Source organism: Papilio polytes, unplaced genomic scaffold (genome assembly GCF_000836215.1).
Source record: "Papilio polytes unplaced genomic scaffold, Ppol_1.0 DF824069.1, whole genome shotgun sequence".
Classification (NCBI taxonomy): domain Eukaryota; kingdom Metazoa; phylum Arthropoda; class Insecta; order Lepidoptera; family Papilionidae; genus Papilio; species Papilio polytes.
This window is the reverse complement of record NW_013525135.1, coordinates 1378827-1391429: the sequence shown is the minus strand read 5'-3', so window position 1 is coordinate 1391429 and position 12603 is coordinate 1378827. Positions and strand designations below refer to the sequence as shown.

Sequence of the window (12603 nt, the reverse complement as noted above, 5' to 3'; positions counted from 1 at the left end):
TTCATGCGGATGTAATCGCATGGAAACAGCTAGTATTCAAGTTATATTTTCTGATTAATATTAGAAATGCGTATGTTTAGGATGGATGTATGTTAGCGTTTGTAGCTTGAACTACGGAGCGGATCTTGATGTAATTTGGTATAGATGTACATAGTCTGGAAGAAGACATAGACTACTTACTTCTGGTTTTTCTTAATTCTATGCGGACGGAGTTGCGGGTGAAAGCTGGAATGGTTCTGTTTGTCTATTTTAGACGACATAGTTAATAAAAAATGAAATTTTACTATCGCGTAATTTGTTTTATAACACCATTTCATTGATTATCAATTTCACTTGCCTTTGTTCTTGAAGTACTAGAATTAATTACAGTCAAATAAACTATTACTTCTCTGAATACCGCGTATCCAAAACCTAATAGATTTTCCAATTGCTTTTATGTATTTGTATTTCAAGTTCATATAAACAGAGAAAATGCTTTCATATCGTATGAACTATTCACAGACATTAGAACCTCAATTTAGTAAAACTAATATTATGTGAATGTTCTCGAACAGAAGTCCCCCCAGCCCCCTCACCCTTGCCTCGTGCAGACTGGCGCCCTGGTAGACAAATATCCACGCTAGCAGGGTAATAAAGTTCCGTAATTTGTGCTTTAAGTTACACGAAAGTATTAAAAAAACGTCATGACACAGTGCTCATAGTTAGAGTATACAATATCTTTGCCTAAATAAACTCTGATTAAAAAATAGGAAACATACTACAATTATAAACTCTACTAATAAAATATCTAATGATATTTTGTTTTATAAATCGTATTTTTTAATGTTGATAAACAAACCCGTTATGTTTAAAGTGAAAATTAATTTGTCTCCTTCCAGTTCAATTAAAAACATCACTTGAACCCATACTAGAGGTCGAGGCTTTAAACAAATGCAAAACGGGAGCCCTTGACATCGCACTTCAAGACTACATTACTGTCCCAGCAATACGCACACAACAGCATATGTTTACAAACATCTAATTAGTGTGTGTGACCCACCCTGTGGGTGTAAGGCTAAGGTAAGGGGCCTCATAGCTCATGTAAAATGCATAAGATACGCTCTCAAACTGACTCGCATCCCACCCGTTTGTCTCGGCAACAACAGATGTTCGGTGAAAGCGGATTTTTGCGTGACCGTGAAATGGTACGCTGAAATTTTTTTGATATTCACTATTTCGATTGACCTAGTTTTTAGAATTGAATTGACTTGTATTCCGATAAATTGGGATTGTTGCTAAGGTACTTGTCGACGTTTCATCCAACTAACAATAATAGTTTTCGAAATAGAAATAATTTTATTGAAAAATAAGAGATTAACAATTACAATTACAGTTATACCAATTAAAAGATAAATACAAATTGTGGTTAATATACGATTAATCTGGTAGTGCGCACACTAGGCAATGCCTGTATCGTGGGCATCGAAAACAGCAGGAAAAATCTTTTCATACACTAATTACTAAAAACCTACGCTTACGGCGTTTCGGTATAATTTATGAGAGATTATTAGATTTATGAATATTTTTTTTTAACTGGAGATTTGAACCGAAAGTTGCGGTTTACATCTAAAAATATTTTGCAACATTTATTAAGTTTTCTCTTCAAACTTTCTACATACTCTAGGTAAATTAATTTTTCTTCATGTATGTATATATAACATAGAAAAAGAAATATTTGCATATTCATTGATATGAAAAAGACAATTAATTGAACATAATCATTATATTGACATTAATTGCTGTTACAATTGTGTTGTTTGCGTGGAAAATTCCGCACAAAAATTATTATCTCACGACCAGTTTACTTCAAGGAGTAGAAATTTAAAACATTATCCACGTATCTAATTAAAAAATTTCCACTTTTTAAAATATATCAGGTTAGCAATAACATACGGGCGGAAATAACTGATACGTTAAGTACAGGTTTTCCCACTTTAGATATTAGTACTTGGAATAGAACTTATAAATAAATTTAATCTAGTTACATTAAGATTAAATTCTTATGTTTTTTTTTATTTCGTTGCCTTATCTACGAAAAAGTTTTTTTTTTAATTTTTTTAGAATTACCTTCTGTATTGATAAAAGCTTCTAGTATTGGTTTTATTTTTTTAACTTTAATTATATTTTCCTCCTTAACTTTTGTTATGTGCTGACACTTGTATTAAAATTTATTATTAAGCTGATCCCTCATCCACTAGACAGGTGAAATAGTAGAATAAAGTTAAAAATTAATTCAATATACTAAAGTTTCTATAATCTTACAAACCTGTGCAGCTTTTCATTGAAGCATTCGTGCCCTTTGACTCACCCCCAAGTGGTGACGACCATGAATCTATCTACTATTTGATCATAACATATTCTCTGTACTTATCCCATACTATACTTTCTTCCTAAATAAACAATACGTTAGCTAACCGTCTCCCAGAGTCCCCGTGACACGTGACCTTATTCTGGTTGCGACAAAAGTATAGCGCGTGTCATGCATTGCAATGGCAAGGTCGATGCTCCCGGGACACACTGACTGTCATACGAGAAGGTGGATGTTGTGTACAAAGACATTGTTAATCAGAACCATCTTCTATCTCTTCTGACGGTAAAATGGACAATCTATTTGTTGATGCAAGAAAGAGATGGAGACACAAGTATGTAAATCACTTGGAAATCTAACTAATATTTTAAATACGAAAGTTTAGATGGATGGATGTTTGTTAGAGTTTGTAGCCTAAACGGCTGAACGGATCGCGATGAAGTTTAGCATAGATGTAGATTATAGCCTGGAAGAACACATAGGCTACTAAATTGTTTTTATTTTAATTCCACGCGGACGGAGTCGCGGGTGAAAGCTACTTAAATATAAATCTAATTTATTGATAAATTATTTTCATTGAGGACTGATGAGCCACTGCCTAAGTAGTCGTTAAATGATTCTAAGAGCGGGTGCAACCCTAAAACTAAGCTATCGCCCAACTGTTTTATCTCACTTTGATTCCTATGAGTTTATATGGAGGTACGCACACTATTCGATTTTTAGTTGTGCAACTAAACTGTTGAATGGGCTGCGAAACAATCGACAATCGAACAACTGTTATGCGCCTGTTTTAAATGAGTGCGGCAATATGGGACAATCTGAAAAATCTGTATAACTTTTCAAAGATCTATTATTGATGGTATTTCTTCCTCGGTCGAGTTTAACAGGGCTATTCCGAATTTACTATTGCATGATTTTTATACATGAATTTTAAACTTCGAACCATTGTAACATGAGGTCTGCATAGCAACATGGTATACACGCAGTAATACGTAGGCGACATCTGGTTGTCGGGTGTGGCGACGCATAGAGAGCATTTGAGTTGCGACTTTCCAACGTTAGTTATGTATGCGACGCACCACCTCGCCCCCGAGGGTTGAGTTGCTGCGTGCTTTGATTCTAGGTTCAATTCTATCGTAACCGGTAACAGAAACACCATATTCTTCTATTGGTTAGTTATTATTATTTGTACTTACCACACTTTTTGGGATTTTTGATTGTCGGTTTAAGCTACCGTAAGTACAACGGAATGCAGTAATTTTGTCAATTAAAACTGTTTATTTTTTAATTTCAGGAGATGATCCATCCTTGGGCAGCGAATTTTCCTGTAAACAGAAGAAAAACGATATCTTTTTATTACAGTAATTGTTTAAAGCGTGTAAAATATTACTGTATTTTCTTTTAACATAAAGAGAATAAAGCCACGAAGACTTACATAACAATTTATGCAAAAAAGCGAAGCCCAAAATTTTTTTTTCTTTCAAGTGTACACGCAATTGCTTTCAGCTTATTTCAAAAGAGGTCAAGAAAAAAGGTCGATAGTTCACATGAATACAAATTTACTAATAGTTTTGCATAACGTAGTTCTTCAATGTCCTTGATCCGAAATGAGCCTACATCATAAAAAATGTTTACAACTCCGCACACAACACTTGATTAGCTGCAGAATTATGATTCTATCTCGAAATTTCCCCAAAGGAGAACATTTCCGATGGAAATAAAAAACAAAAGACTACACTGCTGCTGCTCTAAGATTCAAAAACCCTTACAGCTAGAAGCGTTCGCTTTTGTATATAGTATTTGGTATAAGTAGATATAAAAGCACGAGGATAGAGGAATACCTACTAAATAGGATTCTGGAATTAAAGAACGATTTGACATCCTTAACATCATATTATATCATATACAACATTATAAAGATGAAAGAATTTGTTGTGGAACACTCAGTCCACAGCGGTATTTCCAAACAGTTACGACTTAGGGGCCTTCAAGAAAAGAGCGTACTCCTCCCTTGAAGGCCGGCAGCGCATCTGCAGTACCCTTGGCATTGCGGATGTTCATGGACGTCGGATAACTTAGCATCAAGCGAACCGTTGCTCGTTTGCCCGCTTTTTTTATAAAAAAAATGTATTTTTGTATGTATTGAAATAATAAAAAAAAACTACTGAGCCCATTTTAAAAATTCCTACATCATTAAAAAGCTACGTTATTCCTGTACTCAGATTATTACTTAGTTTACATAGGCTACATTTCTTAAATTCACGTGGATGAAGTTGCGAGCACAGCTAGACTACAAGCAAGCTGTCAAACTGAACTAAAGCTGGGATATGAGTTATACAAGATGGTTAGATAGTAAAAGAAAGTCAGTAGGACCTTGCGGCGAGCGCAAACAAAATCGCTAAAACTTAAGGGGCGACGACACCGGGCCGCAACGCGCTTCAAATGTATTCAAATGTATGCACGATTAATTCAGGCTGCATAGCCAACGGGACGGTGTTAGTGGCACCAGTCTCACTTTCTACGCCGGATCGATGGGGCCGTGACCTTCGTGCCTCTTATTCGGCTCCTCAATCGATTCCTGCATTTTTTTTTTGGCCTTTTAGCGTCATTAGGTCACGTGAATCTGAAATAGCGCGGCTTAGTTCACGTGAGTTATAAACTTTGGATCAAGTCGGATGTTTTGTTAGTCGCCTCTGATCTGATTCTAGTCTATTTAGTCATTAAAATTTGTCATTAAATATGTATCAAACAGATACTAAGTAAAGATTTAATATTACAAAAGTTTTACTAAAAGTTTTAAATTCTTACAATAAAAGTTTAAAAATGTGATGTCATAAACTTATGTAAGTTCATCTGAAAATAAGAAAAAATCCTCAATAAAAACACAAACGCCAGTCGCGTAACTTTGATACAGAGATGCAAATACAAAGGGCAGTTCCTAAGGTTTTACAAGACTTGGTTTTCTTTCAAAAGGAAAGACGTCTTGTAAATTTTTTTTCAGGTCTCATAGGAATTGAGTAGGAGAGTGCGTGACACAGAGGTCCGCTGGGCGGTGGGACTACAACTGTGTGCGTTACGTATGTGTGTCTACGTGTATGCAGAATACGCGTGTGTGTGTTGCATGTGCCTGTGTGCGGATTGTGACGTCATTGTAATCGTTTAGTAGATTTTTAAACAATGTCTTGTTACAAATTATACATTGTTTTATAGAGAAAATTAACTTTGATTTGAATTTGATTCTTAATTTAATTTGAGTTTTAATTTTGTATTTAAAATATTGTTACAAATAATATATGAGTTCATATTTAATGAGATATACGAAAAATAATAAAAGCGTTTTTACTAGATTTTAGTGACATAGAAAATAAATGTAATCTTACTTCTTACTAATATTATAAATGCGAAAGTTTAGATAGATGAATGGACGTTTGTTAGGGTTTGTAGCGTAAAATACTGAACGGATCTCGATGAATTTAGTACAGATAGTTTGGAAGAACACATACTTACTTTTGTTTTTTTATTTTAATTTGCGGACGGAGTCGCAGGTGAAAGCTAATACTTCTATAAAATGTCTTTGTCCCATTCAAAAACTTAAACTGAAAATCGAACCTGGGACCGAGCACCGTACAACCATGCAGTTTATTCAACCCCACGCACACAGACGCAGTACTGGCACACAGAGCGCCGCCTACGTGCCGTCGCCTTGGCAACGCGGCGCCTGCGCGGAACGCCCACCGCCCAGCGCACTCCGCCACTGCCACGCTGTATTGGTCACAGCGAGCATGTCCCCAGTACGAGCTGGTCATACCGTTTATCTGTCCAATGTTGGTCATTACATCTAGTGTTGGTCTACCCAATATTGGTCATACGTGTTAATTATATCAGTGTTCATCCAATGTTGGTCAAACAACCACTTCCATAGTGATTTGAGAGAAGCGTTGCAGTGCCTTAAGTGTTTTGGATGTTCACAGATCACTGTAATACTGTCTTCGCTTTGTACATCTGTTAGCACCTAATAATATATTGCATGTCTTTATTTCGACTAAACTTGGGTTCAAAAATCAACCAAATCCTGTAAATGATGAAAAAAATTAAAAAAAAAAGTGAGTTTTATGATTAACAATTGAGTAAACAAAGACAATACGATTAACTTATTCATCATCATCATCATCTACTTCTTCTTCCTCCTTATGCTACTTCCGGAAGAGATCAATTCCCGTACACTTAACTTATTCTATTTAAAAAAAAGGTACAATATTGTAAAGGTAATAAACCTGTAATTTTAAATAAAAAAACATAGACAAACGGTATACGTTTAAATAAACCAAAACAAACACATCGAAAGTGTTTAAAAAGTATCCACGTTACAATGTTACACGTCAAGGTTGTTCATTCTTTCTGATTTGCATCCGACACGCCACGTAGCGGCGACGTAACTTACACCTTTTACAAGTCAATTAAACAACAATTTATCGATGGTGGCGTGAAAAATAAATATTCATTAAATAAAACTCTCACAAGTGTTTTATTTTTATACCCATTCCTTAATTTGATATGTAATTTTAATTGAAATTATTCAAAACTAACTAACGACTCTGTCTGCGCAAAAAAAATTGTTAGTCTGTTTTATCATCTGTGCCAAATTTCATCGAGATCCGTTAAGCTTTTCTTTTAAAAAACGAATTAGAATACATTCGAAATTCAAAAGCAATGATTTTTGAATTACAAAAAGATTGTTATACACATTTGTTAAGCGTTTTCGAAATTCAAAAAATATGGTGGTCATAGACAATCTTCATACTGCCTACTATTGTTGTAAAAATTCGAGATGTTATTTTTAGGTTTTCACATAACTATTGTGTTTACATGTAGAAACAACAGACACAATTTGTTATGAAAGCCCAATAACAGAACGAGGACATTCACAAAACGTCTCTAAGTATACAATAATGGTCTCAAAGCGACAAATATATCTATGTAAGTGTGCGAGGGAGAAAGCTGGTGTGAGGAGGACGGAGGATCCCCCCTTGCACGCACAGGGGGGGAGGCACGCACACAAACGTAGCACTCGGAATGTAGGTATTTACCACGAAGACAACTTGATAACGTTTGTAATGGAGGAGACATGCGAACTACCGTATATATATATATGTAGTGCGGGTTAGAAAAGGGTTGTGATTCCCGTTTACATTTCGCAATCGGATAATGGAAAATATTAATTAAGGACCCGAACGGAGCGATAATTTGCTGCGGTATTTGAACTCTGGCTGTTTGTTTTCGCTTTTGTAATTTGATATCGCGAAACTTATTGGACTCCTGTTTGAATGTTTTTTTGTTAAAGTTTTCAAAGGTTTTATAGTGAATGTAAAATTGTTCCGATGTTTATGGTTAATTTAAAAAAAAATCCTTTAATTTATTAATTACAAATAATAATATGTACATGAACACATAAGAATATGGTCTTATAGTAAGAGTCAAGATATAAATAAATATTAAAAACAAACTCATTCATACATTAAACCCAATCAATGAATTTAAAACGTCCAATCGGATTTATAAAACGACCAAACAAAATATTCTCTCACAGAATATATTACACGTAAATATTGAATGAATTAAACATTGTTTACGCATGTCGTACTATAAACATATTTGTATTAAAGTTATGCGCTTGAAGACCGGAGATTGCATCACAATTACGTATAATGGTCTCATTACCATTAATAAAATCGACAGCGGCAGCGCCACAGACTAGCGGCGTCTGAAATAAACACGAAACAAACTTTTATTAAAACGCTACCACGTGTAGCTAGTCAAGCTTTTTGATACTACTAGCGCCATCTATCAACGAGTAGCGAGACTAACTCCGTCATACAATCTTATTTAACATATGAATTTTAATTTTAGATAATTAAATAAACTTAATATACATTTTATTGTTTAAAATACAAGTAAATTATTGAAGTTTTAGTGTAAGTTGTTAGAGGAAATGAATTCCGGTGACCTTGCCCCATTAATGCGGCGCGTTGTGAATTAAACATGAGAGGCATTATTGTTTGAGGTTTTAACGGCTTTTTCACAGCGCCTCGTGTACAGAAATCGCTCGGATTCTCGTCTGACGTCGTCTCCGACGTCGCTATTCGTCATTATTCATTAACTTTTTGTTAACGCTAAGAAAATTATCTTGTTGTCTTTAATAGAATAATGTTTCCATTTATTTATCAATTCTTTGATTTTGATTTTTTTATTGTAATATTTATGTTCATGTTTTCCATAATATAAAACAAACTTCTTAGAAACTTCGAGAGGATTTAGAACACATGAACTCCACAAGTAAGTGATCTCTTTCCGTGAGTGTGGAGCTCGTGTAACTTAAGTCGCTTAAGTAAAATAAGTATACAACTGAAGTTATTACAAGAGGTATAAAATCTGTACATATTTTCATTCTTAACAGACTTATTTTGCTAGTACCTTTACTACTAATAGGGCCTGTCCTACCACTGTCTAATAGAGGTTAAGATAGCTTTAAAATGACGTCCCTGTCAGATAAGGGAACAAAATCCGATATTTCTATCACATATTTGGTGGTACAGGCCCTTAGTACTTGATTACATTTGTTGAAGAGAACGTAACTATAACCAAAATTCAGGATTCCCAGTGTCTAATATTACTTAACATACAATTCATGCACTGGGTTAATCCTGTTACACACAGAGTGTTCAGATAAAACTGGGCGTGTGTAACGGTCTTTATATAACACTAGCTGTTCCCGTGCGACTTCATCCGCATGAATTTATAAAAAAAGTATTTCATTGTTTACATTTGTCAAATTATCAATTGAAAATGTTATGACAAGATGTCAAACCACGGCAATCTTACTTCCTTGATGTTGGCAGCTTGTAGCTTATAGTCCCTTTCTCACATCAGGGTTTTTATCTAATTTATTTACCTCCTAAGTGTAATAGCGTGAAAATATATAGCCTAAAGCGTGACATAACTATAGAGCTTTTTTTTAAAAGAAAGAAATAATTATTCAAAAATGTGCTGTTATTTCTGACATCTTACGCCACAAAGTAGTGTGTGTTTACGCTTTATTATATTAGTATAGATTTGAACCAAATACGAAACCAGGAAAACCATACTGTCAGTTTCAAGAGAAGGAGAGTTATTTTAAAATGTTCCTACTAATATTCCGGGATTGCAGTACATAGTACAGTTAAAACATTAGTCACCGTGCCAGCCATTGTCCGGGCATCGATTTGTGAGCGGAGCCAAGCGTGAAATGAACAAAAATACCCACCTACCGCACACACACCTGGACAGACAAACAACCTACATGCGTCGACCATTAACTAACAACTGGCCGACCTAACTGTATGTAAAGAAAACATAACCTTAAAAGTTCACTAAACTTAGCTACTACAGTTTAAAAGTCTACGGGTATGGATTGCAAAAAAAGAGTTGATTTTCAACTACATTTCAGTACAAGCATAAATTTTGTTGTTGTTAAAATAAAGCTTTCCAATCGTTTTTATTATTTGGTTCATTTGTTCAGTTGTGCGATTGTCAATTGTTTCTGAGCCAATCAACTGTTTAGTCGCACATCTAAAAATAGTGTAGTGTGCATATCTATACAAGCGTATAGTAATTAAGCGAGACTAAAAAGTTGTGCGATAATTTAGTCAAAGGTAGGCACGCTTTAAATAACAGACTTTGAATCACATTACATTCGTAATTCCGACACCAATTAAATGCTAGTCTAATTATAAATTGCATTTCTTCAATGCAAAGTTGTCAGTTCTTATCATAACCAACATCCGTATAAACAATCACATGGATGAGTGATCGAGTTAAATGTGCGTTTACATTGTCAAATCACTTGTATAGCAACACATTTTTATTCACAATCCTTAGACATAGAAACAATATCGTTTCTATATAAATTTTGGTACAAACATAAACACAACTTTCTTTCTGTCCATTTAATTAGTTTAAAGGGTATTTTAGCTGGCTTCACTGCCGCACGCATTTGTTATTGATCGCTAAGGGATACCCTTAGGATATCATAAATGTACCTTTAATATTTAACATTAAATGGGACAGTTACGCTGAAAAGACAGAGACATGAATATTATATAATCGTGTATTAATACTATAACATTTGAAGTCAGGGTAGGGGAGCGGGGAAGGGAAGGGGAATGGTATACAGATGGAACGTAATTAAGTGCAAGAGGCACAGTAATGGTATATTCGGTAGACAGCGCTCTGATCGACCTATTTACTGAAAGCCTGATGCGTGAAATGATCTTTGATAACAAGACATGCCGAACGGCGTAGTCAATACAGACTGTATAACATACTAGCTGTTCCCGTGCGACTTCATCCGCATGAAATTATGAAAATTTAATTTTATTGTTTACATTTGTCAAACTATCAATTACAAATGTCAAAATAACATGACATGATGACAACCTTGCTTCCTTGTTGTTGGCAGCAACTTACGGTCTCTTTCCCACATTAGGGTTTTTATCCAAAATATTTAGCCCCTAAGTTTAATGGCGTGAAAATATATAGCCTAAAACGTGACTTAAGTGTAGGCATTCTTATTAAGAAAATAATTATTCAAAAATATGCTGTAACTCCTGACATCATAAGCAACAAAGACTAAAATTTTAAACTACTAGCTTTCGTCCGCGATGCCGTCAGCGTGGAATTAAAAAAGTAAGTAGCCTATGTGTTTTTCCTGGCTATCCTCTACATCTATTCCAAAAGTATTTATTTCTTGAATTAAAATCCGCAACAATATAATTTGTAGCTAACTTCTTCTTCTTCTTCTGGGGCACTACAGCCGCGGGTGGGCCTGGGCCTGTAGCTAACTTCACCTTAGGTAATTCAAATGCCAATAAAATGGCATCGTATCTTGCATGCCACTGGAAGAAATAGTACAAATTAATGCCCATCCCTCAAATAGTATAACAGTAAGTGTTAATAATTATTTATCTTGCTATTTGCTTGCTACCTAACAGACCAGTTAAAACATGTAGCTACAACGTGCAAATAAATGTGTCATCATCAGCTCACTATATGTCCCCACCGAGGGGCTCGGAGCCTACCCTAAATTAGGGTGACTAGGCCATAGTCAACAACTCTGGTCCAATGCGGGTTGGTTGACTGCACACATATCTTTGAATTTCTTCGCCGATAAGTGTAGGTTGCATCACGATGTTTTCCTTCACCGCAAGAGCGTCGGGTAAATTATGTACATATCGTAAAATCGCAAATCACATTGGTATATGGCGGGATTCGAACCTAAGACCTGTAGATTACAAGTCAAGTGCTTAAACCTCTGAGCCACCGACGCTCTCCTAAATAAATGTGTACCAATAAGCAATAATACAAAGAAGTTTTAACAAAAATCTAAAATAAAACAGACCAAGAAGGCTCACCAGTTGAAACATGTTGCCTTTGTAATGTTTGTAATTCATGTTTGTAAGACTATGTACAATTCCTACTTAGTATCATAAATGTAATTAAAATTGTCATTAGTGCCCCATAATGATGGTTCGTTTGTCAATTACTCAAAAAATGGACGAAATAAACCGTAATTAGAAACGGCAATTTAAGGGTCGAAGATTAAATCAGTTGGTACAAGGAACTTTGATCGTTAGTACCCTTGTAATAAAATAAATAATTGTCTACAATTATGGTTAACAAAAGTGTTTTATGGAAAATGTCGCAGTTGAAATGTCTGAAGTAATATTACTAACGATGTGGTGGCTAATTACCGAGGGTCGTAGTTGTAAATGTTTTTACATGTTAGATGAAGCCGATAGTTACGGATTATATTTGTAAGTAGTTTTAGATAAACTATTTAGTAATATTACTCACGATATCCTATAAAAATCTACAGAAAAGAAAGAAAATGTTAGATTTTTCAAGTTTACCTCAAGACCAGAACAGTAACTCGGAATTTTTAAATCCACCGATAGATGTCGCTGTAACAAATGCGACAAAAAATTTTGACTATCATAATGTAGACTATTTTAGAAACTGGCAACATCCTTTAATACTAATTTAATTATGATGTTTTTTTTTTAATAACCGCTTTTTAATTGCACCCAGCTGAAGTCAATCTTGTCGCTTATGTACGCGTTTACAATATAAATCGTTACCTATAACAATTCCTCGGTAACAGAGCATCTAATAACAGAGTAACCAACGTACGAAAATCAATTGAAACACAAACACAGCAAATA

At 34.8% G+C, this 12603-nt stretch overlaps 1 long non-coding RNA gene across 2 annotated transcripts in view; it reads left to right on the top strand.

Annotated features, from left to right (window-relative positions):
* The window catches only part of LOC106100186, a 33826-nt gene extending 30055 nt beyond the window's left edge, over positions 1 to 3771 (top strand). Inside the window, exons 3-4 of one of the 2 annotated variants that reach the window (XR_001225425.1) lie at positions 879 to 1059; positions 3642 to 3771. This is a non-coding gene — a long non-coding RNA (uncharacterized LOC106100186). The remainder of the gene's footprint in view (positions 1 to 878; positions 1060 to 3641) is intronic. The other variant, XR_001225424.1, reaches the window with a different exon arrangement.
* The last annotated feature ends 8832 nt before the right edge of the window (positions 3772 to 12603 follow it).